Source organism: Cyrtonyx montezumae, unplaced genomic scaffold (genome assembly GCF_038088225.1).
Source record: "Cyrtonyx montezumae isolate F1298 unplaced genomic scaffold, pur_monq_1.0 scaffold_4, whole genome shotgun sequence".
NCBI lineage: Eukaryota > Metazoa > Chordata > Aves > Galliformes > Odontophoridae > Cyrtonyx > Cyrtonyx montezumae.
Window position 1 is genome coordinate 21834470 of NW_027072045.1, and position 23870 is coordinate 21858339.

Here is a 23870-nt window from a genome sequence, read left to right on the forward strand (position 1 = left end):
CAAGGAATCTTCAGGAAGGAACAAGCAATTAAAGATGAATGCAGAGCATGCCTGCAATTTTAATGGCAGGAGCCAATCCTCAGTTGGCGTGTTTATTTGTTAGAGTGAGCGTGCCGAGCTCTCTTTGGATACTGCTGCCTGGAGAACATTGTTCTCTTCCTCTCTGGCTCTAGCATAAGTGCCTAAGACAGTAATCTTCCATAAGACTAAATATTTCAGGCAGTGTTTATCCAGTTTGAGTATGTTAACAGAGTGTTTTGGCACGTGCAGGCATGCTAACAGATTGCACAGCCACGCAGAACTCTAAGGTAAAGAAGCTGTTCTTTCAGACTGCTCTCCACTAGGTGATGAGGGCCAGCCAGCTCTTCCCCTTGCATCTCCTCCCAAGGCCTGGCTGGGTTTCCATCTGCCTCCTGCAGAGGGTGATGGTGTGCTACTGGGTGTAAGGGATGCCCCGGAACCTGTCCCCAACACTTTCCTTTTGAGGACTTCATTTTCAGTTCACAGCTCTTCAGCTGAATCATAGAAAGAGAAGACAAGCCTAGCTTCTCTCCCTGCAAGCTTTGTCCACTTGCCTCCTTTCACATTACTCCTGTAACTCTTGCACAGAAACCAAGATGACGTAGATTTGAAATCTAATCCTGTGAATGGTCCTATGAGCTGGGGAGCACCAGAACAAAATGAGGACTTCAGTAATGAGTAGGGACCTGTTTTTTGTGTTGTTGTTTGGTTTTTTTTCCCTCTCTTCTCACCATCTGTGAGCAGGGTCGGTGCTTATGGGGTATTTTCAGCACTGAAGGACAGTCTCCTAACTGCTGCTGGTGCCAAGCCCAGTTGTGCCAGCATGCCATAACCTTGGGTCACTCTGCGCTTCCAGGGAGGCCTCATGCACATACAGACTTGCTCAGGGACCCATGCTATGTGCTTTGTTGACCAGGGCTGTTCACTGCTACTGTGACATATATGGTACCCAGAAAGCTTTTGAATGAACAGCAGTGGAGAAGTAGTGTTTCAGAAAAACATTCATTTGAAGAAATCTGACAACAGGGAGTGCTTTCTCCAGGCAGAAAATTTCAGTAACAGAGGGAGCTTGGTTATACTGGATAGTTTTTTCTCTCTCTCTGTTTCAGAGATCGTTTGTTTCATACTGATTAAAAGCAAGAGCTTTGAAATCAGCAGAAATTATTTACAGTTTTGTTCTTTAGAATGGTAAAATCAATCAAAGTATTTTAAAAATAGAAGATAATAACTGTAGCTGTTCATCAGGATTTAGGGCTTACTGCACCTTTGATCGAGAACTTTAAAATTAGCTTTTATTTTATTTTTCATGTAGGTATGTGCAAAGCAGAACATGATAGTTATCAAGCTGAACTGCCACTGAAAAATGGCTTAACTGAATCTCTGTAGCAGATAAAACGAGAATGTCTGCTCCTGCTGTAAATCTCTATAGCAAATGTTCATTGTGTCTCAGGGCTGGTATCACCCTGTGTGAGGCTGCTTCCACTTCAGAAACCTGGCAAGGCAGAGGCTATGTCTGTACTTCTACTTCAGCAGAAATACTGTGATTTACTCCATATGATGAATTGGCCTTCCACTTATTCTTCATTAATCCATTCCCATGGATTTTAGGACCTGTTGAAAACTGATTTCAGCAAGCCCTAGTCCTCATGCTTGGTGGTAAGAGAAGAAAGCAAAAATCAATTACTTAAAGGAAAAGTAGAAGCTTAGTTGGATGACACAGTTACTTGGTAGGCATTGTTTTAAGAGCTGAATTAGCTCTTTCATTTTGCTGACTTTAAATTTATATTAAATTATGTATTTAAAAAATCACATCCAAATGATTTAAGTATTTTCATAATATGAAATTGCCAAATTTGAACAGAATTTACTCTTACCTCCTAAGCAGGAAATGCTTTTAAATAGCAAAAAATGAAACATCTCATCTTAGAGGCATCAAACTAAACATCTGCATTTGAGGTGTTTATGTCCAGGGGTTTCTTTCAGAGGCAATCTGATCAGTTCATAACAACAGCAAAGCTTTTCCATCTCTCCAAATACCTGATGTTGTATTTTTCTTCATAGGAGAGAATCTGAAAATATTTTCCCCAGTTCACATGGTTGAAGCAGCCAGAACTTTTTTATCCTCCTCTGACCTTGAAGTACAGGATGTCTCAGTCTCCTCTTTCATTTAGGTCTGAGCTTCTTCTAAATTGACTGCCAAACTTAGGGCTGCTTCCTGAACCATAAAGTACATTACCCATCAAAGGGAGAGGAAACTTTCCTCCATTTACTGAAGAATTAATAAGCAAAGAGCAGTGAAGGTTACAGTTTAAGAGGCAGGAACACAGCCTAGGTTGCCTGGGAACAGGAGGATGCCTTTGGGAAGCCACACCAGGCTGGTCTCATGCAGCCTGATGCCCTTCTCATCCTTTTAAGAAGGGTTCCTCTCCTCCTTGCTCTTTATAAAGGCTCTAATGAGTTCCAAGTTTCATTTAGCCTTTACCACTGATCTTGGTGGGAGGTTATATCATGTGCTGTCCTCTAATTAGAGAATCAAGGTCCCACATGCAAACTTTGAAGAAACAAGCCAGCATTCAGATTTGTAACCATTCCTTTACTTGGACAGCTGGCTTGGGTGTGCTCAAACCTCAGATATGTAGCAGGCAGGTCCCACCAGAAGCTATGTACAAAGTAGGGCTGAAAACCTGCCTTTCATTTTAACAAAGCAGATTGAAAGAAGTTTGCATAAGATCTGTTTCATGTCTGTAGCAAAACTGGTACCAAATCCTGTTCTGATGCAGAAGAGCTGAAATTACCCCCTTCATTAACATTGTCAATTCATTTAATTTTCACACATTTTCCATGCAAATTCAGCAGCAGCAAAAACGCACAGATCATATCCCTGGAATAAAGACCTCTGGAATTCAAGTATTCAATAGCCAGTGAATATGATGTAATTGAGCAGAAGCTGTAAGAAGTCAGGTTGGTAGTAAACTCAAGATTTTTTTTAAACATCACAGTTATCTTGGGGACTGTGATCCTAGGGTGGATACAGAGCCAGCTCCATCTGGAGTGGTTCCCAATCCCAGAAGTGCCAAGCTGACCAGCGTGGCTTTGCTGGGTTCCACCTCAGGCCTTCTGTGAGCTCTGGGGACACAAACCTTCATGGAGTTACTCTGAAATGGTGCCCTGCTTGATTTTGTGCAGGAATCGCGTGTGTGCTGCAGTCAGCTTTGCTGCACAAAGCCCCACAGTTGGGCTGCAGGGGGACACGTGAGAAGGGAACACAGATATTCCAGCCTTCAGAGCCACAGGCCTCTGAATGTGATGATTTAGCTGCAGAAAGCATTTACAATTTGATCCAATGCTTGTACAAGAAACTCAAAGTCCAATGGTTTGTCTGAAGGTGTTTGTAAAAATTTTTGTGCATGCTGCAAATAAGAGTGGAAAATGCCCTGCCTTCAGAGATGCTTTCTGCCTAACGCTCAATGTTTCCAGCTTCCAAACAGCAAAAGTAAAGTGAACACAGTTAAGAGCAGCCTTTGTCAGAGTCCCCAGGCATGGAAGGAGATGGGGTGTTCATACATGAGTTAAAAAGTGACTACTTTAGAGGGCAAAAGCATATAGATTTGAGATACCAGCCTTAAGCACTCGCTATTTGTTTGAACCTTTTATTATCACAGGTCCCCCCCTGCGTAAGATGGAGATAATGCATTTTTCCCAGGACTATTGTGACAGCTAGTGCTTTACCAATTGCTTTCACGCCTTTGAAGGAAAAAATACTGTCTGCCTAAATTTAGAATGACAGTGCATTGTGAATGAGGTGCAGATAGCTTTGACTGGATTCCTGTAGAGCCCTTTTTTTGTGTGAGGGATGGCTGTTCTATCAAATGCAGGTTTCCTTCTCTTCTGGCCTTCTAAAACACCAGTGTCCCCCCCAAGATATGACACTTTTGCTAAGAATTGTTTGTCCTTGTCATAACTACTCCTGTGTGTGCTGAGGAATAGGAATATTTCATGAGAGTCTTTGCGCCTTGTAATTTTATCAGTTCTTATCAGGTTGCAGCGAAAGAAATGGCAGTAAATTGGATGTCTTACCTTGAAAAACTTTCAAAAGGAAAACGTGACACAGTGAATAGATGCCTGGAGGGTAGGATTTTTTCTTCTCAGGTTATGGGAATGCAGACAGGTCAATATGAGAGAGTTATGTTGGTATTCATGAGCCAGCTCTCCCTTTGCCTTGAGAGCTTGCTGTAATGGCCTGAGAAACACGCTTCTCTGTGGTGGCTAAATGGCAGATTGCACCCAGCATCAGAGGGCAGGGGAGTGGTGACAAGCCCTGAATACCAATTGAGAGGGAGCTGATGATTGCTACAATTTGCCAGTGGCTGTGAAGGGCCCAAGATAGATGGCAAAGCCTTCCCTTTTCCTTTTTTCATGTGTGTTTAGTGCAGTGCACAGAGAACGTTGCCTGACAGTTAAATAATTTCTTTGTGGCATTGGGTCACGTGGCACCAGGACTTGTGGCAGATACAAGAAGCCTTCCAACTATAGCAAAAATAGCCTGGAACCTTAACGTGGTTCTTCCCAAACCAGTAAATGAAACTTTGTGTTATTGACACAAAGAAGTAAGTGGGGGAAACCTTGGTATGCATAACCACTACTTCAGAATGGTCTACTTGTGTATAATCTGCAAGTCAAAACTGGGCAAACAGCCTATGGTGACTTCATGAAATGCTTTTCCTTATTAAAAAAAAAAAAAGAGAGAGAGAAACCTACAAGGTTAAAAACCTCCATTTCATTATTTTTCTTAGCTTTTTGTCTGTGAGGCCAGTACTCCAGCTGGTGTAAATCAGTGTCATCAGGTGTGGGAGTGCAACAGCAGCTGAGGCCTGAGACCTTGGTAAGGGGTGGGTCCATTTATGTGTAGCCTTACACTTAGTCTGGCATTTGTGGCTGCTTTTCCCCGTATTGTTTTCACTGTGCCTGTAAGAGAGATGTCTTGCTGAACACCAAAGACATAAGCCTCTCACATCTAATATGAATACACTGTTTGCTATTACTGTAGTTTGTTATATCTGAGGAACTCACAGCAGGTTTAACATTGCCACAGCTTGACAGGTTGTGGCTTGCATGCCAGTGGTTACGCTTGCTGAGGCAGCATCCCAGTCAGTACTGGCAGTGAGCACCAGGGTGGTAGCATTGACATCAGCCTGCTTTGTATGCTGACTGCCCACATCAAGCCTTTCATCCTCCAGTGAGGCAGGGCTTGCTGTTCTTAATTGATGGATCAGGAAACAGAGCCCAGGAAGAGCTATCTAGCTTGCCTGATCCTCTGTAGCATTCCTACAGAAAGATACCCAACTTCATGAGCTCAACTTTCTGCTGCTTTGCTGATGAAATAACTTAGTGACTGGCAGAACCAAAAAGAAGGCACCTGCTTCAAACCAGAAGCAGTATGTGCACAGCAGCATGCATGTACAAATCATGCACGGAGTGGCTCTAGTTTTGTCTTATTTAAATTGTATACCATTGGAGATCTTTGGAGAATTCAGTGAGTTTTGTATGAGGTGCAGGGGGACTGTACTGAGCCACTGTTCTCCTTGTCAGACAAGGGATGGGAATGTGCCCCGGCTGACATGGGGGTGCTCTAACAGCCATGAGCAGCTCACAGGCATTGTCTTTCCAATTAAATGTGTTATTGTGGCACAAATTTTGCAGGCAGGTGACTTAAACTTATTATTATTATGCTGCACAAAAAGAGCAATGTGTTGCTAAAAACCTGAAGATAGTTACTGAAAGCAGACTTTATATGGGGGAAAAACACTCTGCCTGCTCCCAGATATGTGGTAATGCCTTCAGCCATGTCACAGGTAGGGCAGGTACACAGGGAAATGCCATGTAATGGGCAAGGAGCTGCCTGCCTCTGGGAAAGCAGGTGCCAGTCCTTTGGGGGGGTACCCTGTCTCACAGGGACACCTACTGGAGCCAAACCTTAGTAACATCTGGAGGAAGTAAGCCCGTTGCTCTGAACCATGATTGTTTTGAAATGTAACTGGGGTTTTATTTAAATACAACTAAGCTCTCATTTTCTTTTCTCAGTTAAATGTACTGCTCCGTGCCTCTGTTAAATTTCCTAGATGCGAACACATGTGAGCAGACAACTAAAAATTCACTTAGATTCATGTGATTACTCAGATGACTGACCTTGTGCCACACCACAGCACCTGTAGAAATACTGCTTCTGTGAGAGAGTCTGTAGTTCCTGCTGTTCCCAGGAAGAGCCCTACCTCAGTCCTTAAGGAGCTTTGGGCCTTCCTGCACCCCTCTGACCAAAATGTCATCTGTAGTGATGCTACAGAACAGCCCTGAGAAAGGGGATTTGAGAATTGAGCAGCGTGCTCCTTGCAGGCTGTTTTGTCTGGACAGAGATAAAGCTGCGAGGCAATATCCCATCTCCTTGAAAAGGAGATAGTGCAGAAATAGTGGTGTTTATCTTGGAGAAAAGGGCAAAAACATCTCAGTTCTGTAATTCTGCAGGATCTATGAGCAACACAAGTGCATTCACTACTGTTTCAAAACTGGCTTTCAACTATTTCAGAACTACTAATGCATATTCAAAGCAAGAGTGAGATTCTGTAAACTAGTGCCCTTAGCACCTCGTACTGTGATGCAAGGACTAGAAATGCGGGGCTTGAAGAATGGGACTTTCTTGAGGAGAATGGCATTGTCCAAGTTGAGTTTCAGTCTCAGTGAAGAAACTCGATGTGCCCAGGAGATGTTTGCTAAATTACCTAGGGGATCTTGGTAAAAACTCAGCTTCTGCTCTCCTGCTGTAGTACAAAGGTGAGGCTGACAGCTGAGAATCATGGACATCCCTCTGTGACAAGAAATGGATGTAGATAGAAACCTATTAATGCTCCTGTATAAAGTGAAGGTAAAATCCATTGCACATTAACTACTTGGGAGATCTCCATTCTCTTCCTGTGTTACTCTTGATCCATATTGTAGATCAAGCATAGAGGAGTTTTTTTTATACCGTTGAGCTCAGCATACACAGCTTCAGGTGCTGATTATCAATCATTATAATTTAGATGAGCTCTCAAGCCTGTGCAAAAAATGAATCCAGTCCTCTTCTTTGTCATCACAATTAATGAGCACCAGTCAGAAGATTCCCTTTCTTTGATTACATAATTCTTGATGTTTGTTCCTAGCTTTCCTAGTGCAGTGCCTTTCATGGGAAATGACAGCTGGTGCAGGTTGGTTGTGCAGCACTGTGTTACACTTGAACAGGGATTCTGTAATCAACACTTTAGCACAGCGCTTTCTTAGTACTCTCTCCCATAATAAATAAAAAATGGTAAAAAAATATTTGCTGACGTAATTAATATGTTAATAATTTACATCTTCAGATGAAGAAGGCACTTGTCTTTAGCACTGCTGCTAAATCCACCAGCAGCTGCACAATCCAAAGTTGTATTTACAAGCAAGTAGAAGAACTCTGGTTTAGCAATCTTGAAAAGCATAACCTCAGGTCTATACGTGGCAGAATTCCAAGGCTTTATGCAAATAAGCAAATTGGGGTAGCATAGAGACCCCAGAGCTCACAGTATATGTAGCTGTGTGCTCAGGGAATTTAGGGCTGTTTGTATTAAAAAACAGATATATTTTATCCAGAACCTCTGGCAAAAGCAATTTCTCATATCTGTTGCTCATTTGGAGCACTAGGACATAGCGTCACAAAATATCCCAGAAATGTTGCAAAAATTCCAATACCCTCTGTGGGAACACAGTGGTAGCAATGGTTGGTTTTTGTTTTGGTTTTTTTTTTTTTGTGTCTGCTGTGGATGCGTCTGCAGTATTGTGATTTTCCATAGACTGCATTTTAAACCTCCATCTGTAATGGCCATACGGCTGGAAGAGTGCTCACAGTACCCTGACTACTGTTTTTACTTCTGCTGCTGCCTACTTAGTCTGACTTAGCAATGGCTGTTGCCTCTGTGTGGTTGTGTCTGACTCCAGCAGTGAGCCCTCTCTAATGCTTTTATCTGTAGGTGATCTCGACTGATTTGTCTGCCATGTTCCCGAAGTGATATGTGACAATCAGCTCTCCTGAAACTACAGTGTATTGTTCTCATTTCCCTTGGTCTCCTTCTAAGCTGGCAAAATTTATGGTGTTTTTTTCTACAGCAGTTGCTTTAAGTACACACAAACGTTGCTATTCTGAGAGTTCAATATAATATTTATCATCAGCTAGGGCAGTGTATCTAATATGCCAGTCTAGCAAAGTATGGACAGGAAGAGTAGACTGAGAAGTTTGTTCAGGTAACAAAGAGCAGCAGTAGTAAGATCTGGGCATGCCTGTGGTTGTCAGTAACATATAGCAGATGCACATGGAGAGGCTTGTCCATAATGAAGATGGGGTCTTTGATATGTTTTCTTTATCTCACAAGAGCTGAGCTGAGAAAATGCTATTCTTTACCAACCTGTTGTAAGTTATGGAAAATTTTAGTTTTAGCACAGAGAAGACGAAAGCTCAAAGTTGTTAAAAAGAGAAGAGACAATGGTCGTTCATTATTCAAGGCAGTTTCACAAAAAAATAAGCAAGCAAAAAGAATATATGTAGATATATTTCCTACTAGTTTTTCTGGTGGTGTTTTCCTCTTCTATGTTTACTGTTTCAATAAATACATCAAAATTAAAATAACCTTTGTTATTCATATATACTGACTATATTACATATATTTACACGGGTTGCTCTGAAAGTAATACCTCCTATTTTATTAAGTTGGCCCACGACATCAGAGACAGATGTTGTTGGTATGGAAGTAGAGGGGCAGTCTGACAGAATGGCATGTGACATGGAAGTGTGTGTGAGGCAAAGGTGTGTCATTTAAATTCCTCCATGCAGAAAAAATGACACCCGCTGATATTCATCGACACCTGTGAATGTTGATGGATACCGAACAGTGGATGTGAGAACAGTGAGTTTATGGGTGGCATGTTTCAGCAGTGATGATAGTGACAGTGGGCCACCCTCACTGGTACAGATTTTGGGGAGCACATCATGCAGGCACTTGTTTGCCCCAGTCAAAAATGCACAGCTAATGGTGCTGACTATGTTGAAGAAGAGTGTTTTGTGGCTGAGAGTTTGACTTGTCAAGCACAGTTACTGTGCTCCTTCTATTTGTTGTGATTTCCATGGAAATAAATAGGAGGTATTACTTTCAGGGGCAACCTATGTTTACATGGCCGAAGAAAATTCCTTTTCACTCACTGTGTCCCAGGCACACTAGGAAGTTAGACACCCATGCTTTGAGTTTTGTACTTGCTAGTTCATGGTGGTTTTAGATAGAGAAAGAACTTGGCTAGGAAGAGGGGGAACATGCAGTGCCACCCTTCCCCACACTACAGGAAGTAAAAATCAGTTCTGTGGGATGAACCAGCCTGCAGTGAGTGAGGTCAGCCCTGCTGAGATGTAGTGCCCCTGAGCTCTCCATCTGCAGATAAGTGTTTTTAGTGATGATGCTAAAAGATGTCCAGATGCTCTTCTTATTTTGCATTTTCAGGCTGCTGCCAAACCAATTGGGAAGCCATATTGTACAGATGAGGCAGTTCATCTCATGTATAAATTTGTGTGTAATTCACAGCCCATGCTTTTATCTTCCAGAAAACTCTCTTTTAAAGGTCAGACCAGAAATTTGGGAAGGCATTCTGCCTCTCTGAGGGACAAAATGCAGCCTCATCTCAGTTATGGCACCCAGTAGCTTCTGCAGAGTGTTACGCTGGATCCTGTTGGAGAAGAAATATTTAGCAGGAGAGAGTTTAGGAGTAATTAGTAACGGGAAGTAAAAAAGCTAGCTGTAGTCTAAGATGAAAGTAGTGCCTGCTAATGATTAGCTGGAGAGATGACATGTAATTGGAAAAAAAGAACTGTGAATTTACCAAGATAAACAATAAGATCACTAAAATTAAGGGGAATAGAGGAAGACAGAATTAAAATCTCTTATTGTTAAATCTAAAGCCAGATTTTCCAGTAGCTAGTTGTTTGTTTTTTTAATAGAGCCCTGCTGAGCAATTGAGGGAGTGCAAGGTAGTATGAAACTTGTTCCAGTATACAGTATGACTGATAAATAAGAAGTGTATCAAATAAGGTATATGAAACCAGTGAACAGTACTGTATACTGTGCTACAAGCAATAAGCAAAGGAGCTGGAAAGTTGAAGGTGCCTTAAAACTGGAACTAGGTAATCTCTCCCAGATCGATTTTGCCTTTTTTTTTTTTTCCTTTTGTAATTAAACCACATAGGTTACTCTAAAAGTAACGTCTCCTATTTAATCTCATGAAAATTACTACAGATAAAAAAGCAAAATAATACTGTTTGATAGGACAAATTCTCAGCTACAAGAAGGTATTTCTCAACACAGTCACCACCACTAGCTATGCATTTTTGTCAGCAATGAGCTTGAGTCTGGCAATAAAATGTAATGGAACATTCAGGGAAGATTCCATCTCTACTGCCATACCACCAAGATCCACCTCTGACATTATGGGCCAACATAACAATTAGGAGGCATTACTTTTGAAGCAGGCTTTGTAATACCAGATTGTACAGATCAAACTTTTGGTGAGATAGAAAGTAAGCAGATGTCAGTTTTCTTTATAGGTACCCCCTTTATACCTTGATTTTTAATGTAAGTCCATTTGTGAGTATGAATATTGTTGGGAAATTAGTTCAGAGCCATACAATCACCAGATACCCAATATTTATTAGTTCAAATTACAGAGGGATCAGTATCATTATTGGGATCTCTAAGTATATTTTAAGTGACGGTGTATTTATAATTTCTGCATGGCTATCTACTGCATGTGAGCTTTAAGGAGTACTATATTCCCAATCAGTGTGATCAGTAACGAGTCACAGACAGGGAAACTAACAACAGAAATTCAGGTTCTTTGTAGTTTTAGGTATTATGAAAAACCTGTACTATATCAGTGCTTATAACCTGCATTGTATGGGAAGAGATGTTTGGAGGTGGGGAAGGACCTGCAATAATTCACTCACCCTGACAATAGGCCACATTTTCAGCAGATATAAATTCATATATCTCCCTTAACTTGAAGGCTGTTAAGCTATTCTTTTCTCTGAAGGAAATATGCAGTGATCAATGCAGAAAAGATGGCCACAGCACTGCATTTGCAGCAGGGAAGGGGCTCAACTGTAAATGCTTTGGTGACAGACCATGCCCTGAACGTGAGGTACTTGGAAGGTCCAAATGGGATGAGAATAATATGTATGAGAATTGAGCAACACTGCAGTAGTCGACTGAGCTTCCTACTGATACTGAGAACAAGAGTGGAGTTTCTGATCCTTTATTTTTTTTATTTAAATATGTCAATTTAACAAATGCATGTCATGCATGGTTGTGTGTCCAGCACACAAGAATATTCCAGGATAGAACCAGACAGTTTGTCCATCTTAGGTACTTTGTCTGTGGTAAGTATGAGAATTATGACCCCCATTTCATGGACTGAGAAAGAAAGGAGACTTGTGTGAAATTAGATGGGTTGCACTGTGAGTTATCACAGTGAGGCAATGGAATGGCAAGTGTTTGTTGCAGTTTAAGAGATTCCTTCTTCAAATCTCCAATACTGAGAATGTGTGGCTAGTTCTCAAGTTTGTAAGAGGACACATGAACATCACAGGAAACGTCCTGCAAAGCAACCTGTATCTACACAGATGCTTGAATTAGCTACAGGGTGTTCCTCTGTAGAGTGTTTCTGAAATTATGAAATTTAATGGGGAAAAAAATTCATCCACAGACAATAGCAGAGGGTAGGGGTGTGTCAGAAGTGTCTGCCACGACAGCCTTCATGGCAAACTGGAGAGTGCGATGAGATTTAGAGCAAATAGGAAACTCCCCAATGTTGTTCATTGTCTGTGTGCCGGTAGCCACATGTCACTTGACAGCAACCACTCTGTAAATGGGAAAAGCATAAAAGATTGTGTCCCTCCTAACAATGCGCCTTCTCTCTCCATATCTGGCAGCCTGCCCTAGTAATGCTTCCAAAGCAGAACTTTAATGGGAAGCTGAAAACATTCCAGAATTTTGTTTATGTTCATTTCTAGCATTTAGTATTCAATAAAATGCATTGGAGGGCATATGCTGTTGTAATTTTTTTTTATGTTGTGGTTCCCAATGAAAAGGAAATCATTTTTCCCAGGGTGACAGATTCTTTCCAAACCTTGTTTTGCTGCAGCAGGCATTGCCATACTGGGACTGAAAATGATTAAGATCTATAGTAGGTGACAGGTTTGAGGAAAAATAGTGTTTTCATTACTTGAAAATTAATAATGGAGGTGTTTTCTGCTTTAGATGCTAATGTGTCAGCAGCAAGGTAAAAGATGTCTTTGAAAGAGCTTGTTCCATAGATGAAATGTATTGTAAGAAAATGTGTTTTTCCATGTTGCCAGAATAAGTGAAAGTGAATAAGTGAAAGAAGTGAAAACAGCTGATTACAGATTACCCTGAGCAGGGAAATTGCATTACCCAGCACAGAGGTATGCTCACCCCATGAGCCTAGTGGTGTGCAGCCCGGCAGTGCAAATAAAAGCCTTGCTGCCTCCTAAAACACTGGGAAATTCTATGCAGGCAAGGATGTTGTGTGCAATCTAAAACCAAACCTAAAGACTGAATTAAAGAAAAATCAAATCTGGATCCTGCTCACCTTCTTCATTCTACAAATAAACATGGCCACGGTTAAACACAAAACTTGGATCACTGCTTTTTTTACCCTCATACACCAGTGCAGTCCTCCAGTTCTTTCTGGGTGCTGCATAGCACTTCCCCACACAAAGGAGAAGCAGCAGACACTAAAGATGAGAGCATGACTGAACCAAAAGGTAAAAGTGGAGCAGTGTGGTTCAAGAGCAGATCAGAGACTGTCACTGGAAAAAAAGATCCAGCTGCTTCTCTCATATGTATTTACTTTCACTTCCTTTCCTTGCTTGTTTACCTTCTGTTATATCTTCTCCTTAAATGCCTCATTTCATGCAGGGGCTGCAGATATTCTTTTTTGTACTGCCGAATCACATAACTGGGATGTCTGGATATTCTCCTCAAGTAGGATACTCAAAGCCAGGTTAGCTGTCACCAAAGAATGTGCTCCCTGGTCAAGAGAAGCATCAGAAGTAGCATCTTGAGTGTGCACTGTGTTGGTTGTTTAGGCCAAAATTCAAGCCGCATTTTCTGATGCTCAAGTCATCAAAATGTAGTTTTACTGCTTTTTCAATAGTTATAAAGCACAAGGTATTTGTAGCAGGAGAAAGCTTTCAGCTGGAATTAACAGATGTTTCTAACAATAAAAGGCACCTGAGTTGCATAGAATTATTTATATAGTTGATACTGCTCGATATATTCTAAGTAATAACATAAAATTTCTGCAATTCCGAAATACCTGGCTAATTGCAAAGTTTTATGCTTGCATGGTCTCTGGCTGCCTGGGGCCAGTGAGGCCCTGGTGTGTCAAGTCAGGCTGCAGGAGGTCTCTGAGTTTTGGCCTTATCTCTCTTTTTTTTTTTTTCCTAGCACTGGATCTGACATGAAAAAATATTTCTGTTCCTTCACACATTGGAAGTTAAAATGAGTGAATGTGCCCTGCTCCCAAGAAACCCTGATCTATAATGGCAAAGTTGTGCTATACTTGAAATCTTTCTCTCTTCCCATAATCACTGTTCACATCTCCTATGTTAGTTGTCATTTCTAGTAATGACAAACTAATTTTCAGTGATGTCCAAACTTTGAGGAGCTTCAAGTGTGCACGCTTCAAGTGTGCCAGAATTCTTAGCGAAAACATATGTTGTAAATGACTTTGAAAAAGTCACATAGGAAATCAATGGCACAATCAGAAACAGAGAAAAACCCTGACTCGTTACTTTCCTGGTGTGCTCCTAGCTGATAGACAGTCACAGCCACAATAAACGATTCCCTATCCTCAGTGCCACACACTTCCTTCAGGGAGCTGCATATTTAGGCTCTTTCAATTCCACTTTAGTACAAGCAAAATGTAATCAAATTCAAGCTAATATCTGTCAGGAAGGAATAAAATGAAAATTACAGCTAGGTACTCAATTTACAATAATTTGTGGCATTACTGCTATGTTTACTGTCTCCCAATATGTGGTTCTGTCTCTGAGAAATTGAAAGCTTTGTTTGTTATTTTCCTTATTTTAGTCGTAATAGGGATAAATGCATTGCTTGGAGGTAATGAGTTTTCAAATAGTTTAGGAATATTTGATTTGGTTAAATCCCACTCTGAGAAGATAAAATTCATGCAGCAAACAGGTAGAAGTTTTAAAAATTCTTCCTGAAGTTCTTAACTTTCTTTAACCACGTTTGGATGTTTTCTTAATTTATCATAGTTACGCCAAAACATCAATAAAATGTCAATTTCTTGGCCTTATTTGCATCGCTACCTGCGCTGAAAATTACCCTCTAGGTGAGGAAGAGAGGAGAAACAAGTGGCATCACAGTCTCTTCGGCAGTAGACACAGTCTTGATGTGGCTGTCACCATCACAAGTGACTCATATTGAACTAATTAGCAGAATTCGTTTCCTCTTCCTTCCTAGGAAATCCAGACCTGATAAAATATCCACTCTGCAAAGTAAATCTTTTAGATTTTTTCATGAAAAATTGTGCCAAAATATGATTGTTAGCTTAGCATCCTCCCTAGTAGAAACTTGTGGGAGATATTCCTGTGCTTTCAGTGTTGAACTGATGTAATGCAACACATGCTGTGTGGTACTGAGGATGGCAGGTAAACTGCCCCCACTCTGAAGAGGTTACTTGGTATTTTTGGTTCAGTGTATGGTCAGGACACTCTGTGGCAACTGTAGAATTGTTCACACTTTTAATTCCTCCCTTTAACAACTACAGGAGTTCCCTCCTGCTTTTCTCATTTGTTTCTATACGTGGAGTTCGGTTCGTTTTGTTTTCTCAATAGTAGTGCTGCTGCACTTCACATACCAAAGCAAATCTGTACTCTGCAACCACCAAGAAGGCAATTCTGGATTTAATTCAAACTCTGAGTCCGTGGGATAAACAGAACTGAGGGTAGTAGTTTGAGGTTTATCATTTCTGTTTTGACGTGATCGTTTTTGACAGACCCTTCACAACTTCTGTTTTATTGTAGCTGTTACACCTTTTCTTCTGCACTGTACTTTTAAAGGTGCAGGTAAGTGTTAGCTAGGGTTATTCAAATTTACCATTTAACAGAAGTGTTCCTTGCAAGTTATAAAGTTGCCTGGTCAACATATCCAGAAGACTTGTGAAGCAGCCTAATTAAAGATCCACTATACCTATCTAGCAGATTTTGTTGAGGTCTGTGTTATAATGTTTGGAGTTCCAGACACAGGCCATTGACAATTCTCTGCTTTTTAAGAAAAAACATTGGATTTCTTTTAATTAAGGAATATCTGTTTGTTTTTGAAAGATTTCTACTGGTATGATACTAGTTCTTCACCTCCAAGGCTTCTAAGAAAATGCTAGTGGTATTCTAGAAGTCTCTGCTACTTCTTAATATTTAACAAGTTTCAGTCCTTGCCTCAGTGCCTGTGCACAGGAGAAGCAGATGTGTCCTGAAAGCCCAGGATTGTTGCCAGCTGGGAATTATCAGCAGAGCAGTGCCCACACTGCTGAAGAAGAAAATAAATGCAGAGGTTATTTATAGGTAAGAAGTTATTTCCCCATTCACAGATTAGCAATCAGTCAGCCTTAAAACATTTGCATAAGCCAGCAGTCAGGGCAAGGGTCTGCTATGTCACTGGGGAATATTGCTCTGCTAGATAGCAGCTCACAAGGAGGAGAATGGTAGTAGTGCATGAAGCAAGGGGAAAGTCCTTTACCAGCTCCTGAAGCAATTGAAGCTATGGAGCAACAACATATTAGATCATATTAACAGTTGTAATTGCTTAGTAAATACTATAGGTACACTGAAGGGCATGCAAATCACCAAGTTCTCCACAAAGAGCAAAAGTGTACCTGAAAACCTGGTAATTTGCTGATGATAACTTCCAGAACACAAACAATGCCAGTGCCTAGGGTCTTTCTTTAATTGAGTTGAATTTCAGTGCAATTTGAAAGATTTGACTTTTCCCACTGGGCCAGTAGTGATGGAGAGACCTCCTTTTTCACTCTCTGACAAAATCTTTTCTCTTTTATTACTTTTGCTGTCATGAGATGTGATTGCAATTGTGCTGCTCCAATGAATACAGAGCCTCTTAAGGCACAAGGCAAGTCTTTTTATTTTATTTTTTTTTATGAAGTGCTTCCCCTTTCTTTGTCTTACTCATTGGTCCTGTTGGTGCCTTGTCCCTCTGGATGCAGAGCAGGAGGTGTCCGCAGACTGGGGCTTTCTCAGCATGGGACTGAAGGCTGAATTTCACCTCTCTTCCACAAATGTGTCTGTGATCATTTATAATTTCACGCACATGCTTCAGTTCTCTATGACCTCCTAGGAATGCTGCCCTTTTGTGGTACTTTACCTATTCTCAAAAATTCTTTTTGCTTCAGAGGAAAAAATCTCATGTTGTGCAGTATGTTTTCTCCTGATTGTTTTATACTTAAGTCTGATTTTTCATAATCTTTTTCCTCAATGTATCTGTTACTGTGAAGTAGTTAGATACCTCGTAAAACCTTTTCTCGCAAATGAGTTTCATGCTACTGAAAGACACTGAACTGGCAGCTACAGAGAGTAGTAAAATGTTTTAATGAAAGAATGCCACAAGCATTGCTTGAAAATTTGCAAGCTGAATTGCTATGAAATAGCTTTTGGTTTTACTTTGTAGGTGGTAAGAGGTTTTTCCAGGTCTTTTTTTTTAGTTTGTTTGTTTAATGAAAAATTCTAATGTTAAAACTTAGAAGTTATTTTGTTAGTGCACTAATTTGGTCATCGACTAACAGCTCACAGCTCTGTAATAAGAAATGAGGAAGTGTTATTGCTGTCTTCTAATGAACAAGGAATCCTGCTCCAAATGCATTTCTCTGTAGTTTACCTGTTCAAGTTGTCCACAGACTTGAACAAAAATGCTCTGGAAAGGCTCCATTTGGTCTGTCAACATTTGTGTTTCCCTTTCTGACATTTCTCGCTGCACTCAGTGTGTGCTGGAAACCAGTGCAGAAGGAGCTGAAATGCTCTGTGATTCTGCAAAGTGAGGAGAACTACCACCAATTTGCAGATTATGTGCTTTCTTCTTTCGCAGACCAGGCAGAATTCATCTTCAACCTCTTGGTTGATCCTGAGCTGAAGAAGCTTTAGCGAGCTCACAAACCAGCAAGGAAGTAGTAAAAATGGTAGAATAACATGCAGATAGAATAAGTGCTGTCAGATGCTCTGTTTTCTGCAGGAGGAAGTTGTTACCAGTAAACATGAAAAATGTATTTGAGAATAGTGACATCTGGGATCTTTAATTTTAAGGAAAAGAAGGAGAGAAAGCTCATTGCTCTCTCTGAGTGGTCTGGGTAGTACAGCAGGGCTAATGCAGTGAACCTGCCCCAAGAAGCAGGATAGAACTCATGGAGGGAGGATCAATCAGTAAACTTTGGCCTAGTGTCACTGAACATTTGTAATCTGTACTCAAATACTCAGCAGGGCATTAGGTATGTTAGCTTTCATGATGCACTACCTTTCTTAGGCAATATACCATTTGTCCATTGTGTGACTTTGTCTCCCAGGCAGCTAAAACGAGATTTACACAGTGGTTCTGTAGAGGGTCGTAAATCAAAGGAGGAGATGAAAAGCTCGGATTTCTCTGGCAGATTGATGAAATGCATGTTAAGACTAAAACTACACTTTCAGATATCTCACTGCCCTCACGTGGCACACATGCACTGGCAGAAGTGTAACTTCTTTCTCCATGGCTCTTACCTTAGGTTTGCTGACAGATTCCTCCTGTTTTGTTGAGCAAAGTGTTGCTTTGGCTTGCTTTCTATCACAGAATAACTGCCTTCTTGCAGACAATAAAATGACTAAAAAGGTTGGCACCTCATAATTTGAAATTTGTCCCTGCAGCAACATTTCTTTAGTTAAAATTCACTCCAGTTAACTCTGCAAGTTTGGAAGTGTGGAGGTGTCACGGCCATCTCATTGCCACCAGCAGGGGCCAAGTGTGAGAGGTCAGTCAGCCTGTGGTAGCGTGGAGAGGATGCTGGGTACCAGAGGACATGGATTCTGTGCCATGTATTTTGTGCTTTGTACAGAAGTTGGTGAGGTTCACAAGCTGGCTGGGAGCATGCAGCTGCAGATCAGGATGTGCCTGCCTTGAGACCCTCAGGATACAGAAGCACGTGTTGTGCTGATGTTCTGCTGCAGGGCACAGAGGCAGTATGCTTTGGGGTACAGAACAAGCCTACAGAAATCGTGGATCTCAAATGGTGTACTGGCATCCACCTTGCTGAGAGACAAGAGGGAGGTGACAAGGGCTGCAATCTTCAACCCACCATGAGCAATTGATGTTCAGAGAGAGGGGCTTGAAGCATGAGGTGAAAGAACATTGCAGCATGGTGTGACTAATAGAGGAAACAAACATCATCAAACAACCACAATACGTTTATAGGCTCCATTTTAACTTTTGTGAAGTGGATTAGAGACATTTATATTCATTAAGGAGATGAAAAGCCTTTCTCTGCAACTCAAGTGTTTTATTTAAAAAGTTTGAATTTTATAGGTGGTAAAAGAACCATAAACATAGCCATGAAATGGCCAGAGAAAAAATGGCAATTGTGTAAACTGCTCTAAAAAGAGCCAGAGCATTTCTTCTTCTTAAATCCCCATTTAATGGTTTAATGTATTATTTAAAAAGATAAATGATGTACATGGATGGTAAAAGGCCCTGGGACTAGGATCTCTGTATTTTCTTTCTCTCCTAGTTATTATAATTTGTCTCCAAGCAGCATTTAGAGGCACTGACTGAGACTGAGGCCTCTGAGTACTGCAGAGCTGAAGTCTGAAGCAGTATAACATGGAGCAGGGTAGTTTAGGAGAAGGGGGGAAGATGGGAAATGGCTTAAAATGATCTCAAAAGTTACAGGCATGCATAACGTGAGGCTGCAGAGCTTGGAGCAGCCCCTTGTATCGCAATGGCTCAGTATAGGTGGCACTACCAGAAACACACAGAATCAGAGAATTGCTTAGGTTGGAGGCGACTTTAAAGATCTCATAGTTCCAATCCCTCTGCCATGGGCAGGGTTGCTAGCCACCAGATCAAGCTGCCCAGGGTCCCAGCCAGTCTGGCCTTGAACACTTCCAGGGGTAGAGCATTCACTACTAGAACTCTGAGCAGCCTATTCCAGCACCTTTACAACCTTCTGAATAAAGGATTTCTGCCTAATATCTAACCTAAATCTTTTAGTTTAAAGCCATTCCCCCTTGTCCTATCAAGTGTTCCTTCCTGACTGTAAGCTCTCCTCAAATACTGGACGGCTGCACTGGGGTCTTCCCAGAGCCTTATCTTCTCCAAGCTCAACAAGCCCAGATCCCTCATCCTGTCTTCAAAGGTGTGGTGCTCCAGACTCCATCATCTTATTTACTTCCTTTCCATGTCATGTCTTCACTCTCCTCTCTAGTTCTCCAGATTGTAACTCCTTCCTGCTCTGCAGTTTCTTTTTCCTGGATCTCCTTTCCTTCCTATTGCTCAGCTCCCTGATTGTAGCACTTTACTCTCTTCCCACTCCATTCAGAAGTTTTCGGTCTTTTTTCCATTCCACTATCTTCCCATCATCCACTCACCTTTGTGGCTTCTCTTCAGTGTTATTTGGCAGTTTTAAAAAATTGTTTATAAAATAAATGACATTTATAACCTGAGCATATGAGTAGTTTGCTAAAGATCTTAATTACCTGAAAGAAATAAGCTAATCAAGAAAGTTCACTAAGAATTAATTGGTGTGGGGAACCCTGGGATCGTTTTTCAGTTTTCTGCACCTGATTGGAACTTCCAAATGAGCTGGCAGGTGTCTTTCCAGCAGGTGCAGGAAACTGAAGTTTAAAATAGTTTGGCTGTAGAAACAGGGCACGAGGGCTTTTTGTTTGTTGCTTTCTTTTTTGTTTTGTTTTTGTGAGAGCAACTTTTTTTCTAAAAAGCAGATGAAAGCCAGGATTCTTTGTGGCTATCCTTAAAGCAGTTATTTAATTTATGAGAGAAAAAGACTTAGTGATCACAGAAATGGAGCAGACAAGAAGTTTTTGGTATGTATCCCATCTCTACAGCACAGATTATGGAATCTCTCAGATCTTGTATTGAACATTCTTAAATCTGGTACAGAAATATTTCCATTTTGTGTGTCTTGTTTATTTGAGTAGTAAACCTGTTGAACAACAGTGTGGCATTTGTCTGTCCCTCACCTTCTGCTTTTGTTATGTTGTGGAAAGAGGAAACTTCATCAGAATAAGGAAAGTCATGAGTGCTATGTTTTCTTTGTTTTACTTTTAATTTCCAGGTTAAAATGCTCTCCAGCTTTCCTTCTTACTGCTGTATATTTGAAATAAAAGCACAGGTTCCCACAGCTCTCTCTGGCAAGGAGGAAAGTCTCTGGGCCAGTTCCACCCTGCAACTAAACCAGGGACATGCCTGATATTCATCCTGCTTCTTCGGCAAAGTAGGTTTCTTTTTGCAGTTAGTCCTGGGGCTCTTCTATCGCAGGTCATAAACATATGCCAGCAGAACAGTCCTTCAGTGCATTTTTCTCTTCCTGCAAGGTAACCATTCATCTGTGGAGTAATTTCTTCAGATGAGGCATTTTAATCCAAATTGCCATTTAATGTCTGCGGGGCCAGCTTCCCTCCTGATCAGCTCTGGAAATTAAAGGAAGCTCTGAATGGTGCTGTGAAGTTTTGCTTATAGAAATCGTGAAGGACTGTTGAAACAGAACAAAATTGGGAGGGTAAACTCTGAAGCTTCAGACAAATGCAAAACTGTAGGGGAGAGGGATAAAGGTTTTTAGAATTAAAATGCTACACTTACTTTGTGCTTAAGGCCTCTTGGTTTGCTTTCTGAGGGATAAGGCTGAGGTCTCACTGCATTCTCCTTGTTCATTAACTGGATACTGTTTTCAGTTACTTTACTGTAAAACCAAATTATCATCCCAGTAGAAACTTAAGAAAGCAACAAACAAAAAGACCTCAGTTAAAGCACAGTGCATTGATTCTTCTCAATTGTGGTAATTGCCCCAGGACAATGTTGAACAAGAAAGAAAACACTCCAAAGTCAAATAAACTAGCGGAATCCATGTCCCTGTGCTATGTTGGATCTCATGACTTCCTGTAATCTATGAGAAGACAGAGCTACTGAACTTTACTTGAATTATTTTGAGAGTTTTATGCTCACTGTCCTACCCAAAAAACTGTCTCTGTTCCCTCATTATTGCACACAGCCTCTCTTCCGTTGGGTAGCAGATGGAGGTTAACAGTCAGCTAGGCTAAAGGACTGATAGTGAGTAGAATTAAGCATGGAAAAACAATGCCTGGAAGCAAAAAGGCTGCAAGTTACCAGCTAGTGTTGAGCAGTTAAAAATACCATTAATTGTCATTGTACTCTGGTCACAGATTCACGGGTTGTTCCTTTTAGCATTATTATGAAAGGAAAATTGTGACTGCTCGATAACCACTGCAAAGTTTAAGGACTTGGCACGTCATTAGCTTTGGGAGGGTTAAACCTGTTTACATTTTCTTATACATAAGCACAAATCATACCACAGTGCCATTCCACTTACTGGACTCAACCTTTAAGCAATCTGTCCATAACTGCAACAAAAAATGTCCAAAGCAATTTGCCAGGCACCTATCTGGGACAGCAGCAATGCTGAATTAAATATGATCGTTGTGCTCTGAGCACCAATAATAAGTAGAGATTGGAGCGTTGTTGCTTTTAAAGCAAAATATAATTGTTTCTGGAAGCTGTGTGTTTGAAAGAAACTGAGTGCTTTAACTGATTGTAATTTATCATTACATTTTGACTTCGGAATAATGCAATTGCATAAATAATACAACTCTGGAGAAGGGATGGGTTAAGGGGAGGTTATAATTAAATTCAAAATTGGAGAAAAATTTTCTGTCATTCCGATTAGTTTTGCTGTGATTGTACAAATTCAGCCCTCTAAAATGGCGCTTTACCTCAGGACAAGTAGCAGATGATTGCAGTTTTGCTTTGAGTTTTGCACAACACATAAATGTTGCTAGCCCCACCACACAATTTGCGGAGGCGTAAGCTAGTTCTGTTTTTGATTCACTCTCTTCTCTCTTTACAAACATAAATTCAGATACATTACCTGTCTAGATGACTTAGACTAACCGCTGTATACAAATGATTAATTCAGTCCAAACTAAAATGTACCACCCCTTGTAGGTATCTAATCCTTCAGCTCATGCTGTTGGTAGCTAACAGAGCTCTAAATCTTCTTTCAAGCCATCCTTACTACTTTATTTTACTGTGAAAAACACTGGTGCTCTGCCACTCATTTAAACTACAGTTAAACATTGTTTTTATAGGATATTTCTAAGAACTGATATTATTTCTTTTTTAAGATCAGTAAGATATGGCCTACTGTGTGCATTCTAACAGCTAAAATACTTTTATTTCCTGAGTTCTTGCTCACTCTCCGTGTCTTTAACTGCTGCCACTTATTTGTTCTCAACAAGCATAATCGGTTCTCCAAACTGCTGCTGAAAAGATGTTCCATCTGATCTGTTACTTGACCGTGTCAGGCTCCTCTCTGCATCCTGGGCTCATTTTCCCTACCCGTTTATTCATGTGTGTCTTTCAGAGATCTCCTATGCTCAGTGGGTGCTTAGGTCCAGTTCCTTCATTAGAGCAATCTGGAGTAATGCAGTCTACATGAGATGCAAACGATAAGTTCATGTCTCTTGCCATCAGCAGGTCTTCAGACTGCATAATCATCCGCTGACTTACTTCTTCCAGTGTGGTGACCCTCTTGATACTGGAAATGGGAAACTCCAGTCTCACTGGGGGGTAAGCTGCGTGCTTAGCTAAGGAGGAGGCAGTGCTAAGGCAGCTTCCAGGATGCAGTTAATGCGCTGTGAATCTCCCTGCCAGCTTTTTTGCTCCTGCGGCTGTGCCATCAAACCTCACCTGCCAGCCCAACATTTTCTGTGAGCTGGGATCATTTCTCTGTTTGCCCTCAGTTCACACACTGTAGTGGGATATTTAAACTGAAGGGAGCTTTATGTGTAGTTAATTATTTCACCTTCACCGTCGTGTTTTTCAATCATGAAACATTTTTCTTATAAAGCCTTGAAGGAAAAGGATACAAAGTAAAACCAAATGCTTTCCATTGCTGAAGCAAGAATTCTGTAGTGAAGCTTCTGCTTAACAAAACGGAGAATTAGAAAGCATGTTTTATTCTATTGTATATTAAGATTAGGAGAATGAGAGCCTCATTTGCTCACAGATTGTCTATTAGTATTCACCTGGTGGCAAGCAGCCTTATTCTTGCACCATTAATGAAATAGTAGCTCATTAAATAGTAATTCTTAATAGTGACAGGAGTGAGTTTGAGCAGCACTGATGTAAGTTCTCCTGTAAATTGTTCACGATGATCACCAATAACAGAATTTTTTGTACCTCTCCTCTCTCCAAATATCTTTCATTTCTCATAAAATCACTAATGAATACAAGAAATTGGAAGCCTTGCAGACAGGGGAAACAGATTTAACCACCAGAGATCTGATGTTAGAAAACAGGAAAGAAGCTGCTGGAGGCAGAGCAGGTGAAATAAGCAGCAGTACCTAATTTGTGCCTTTTCTGTGAGTCAGCTCCCCACCATCTTGAACACAGGGACATGTTCAGGGGCACACAGGA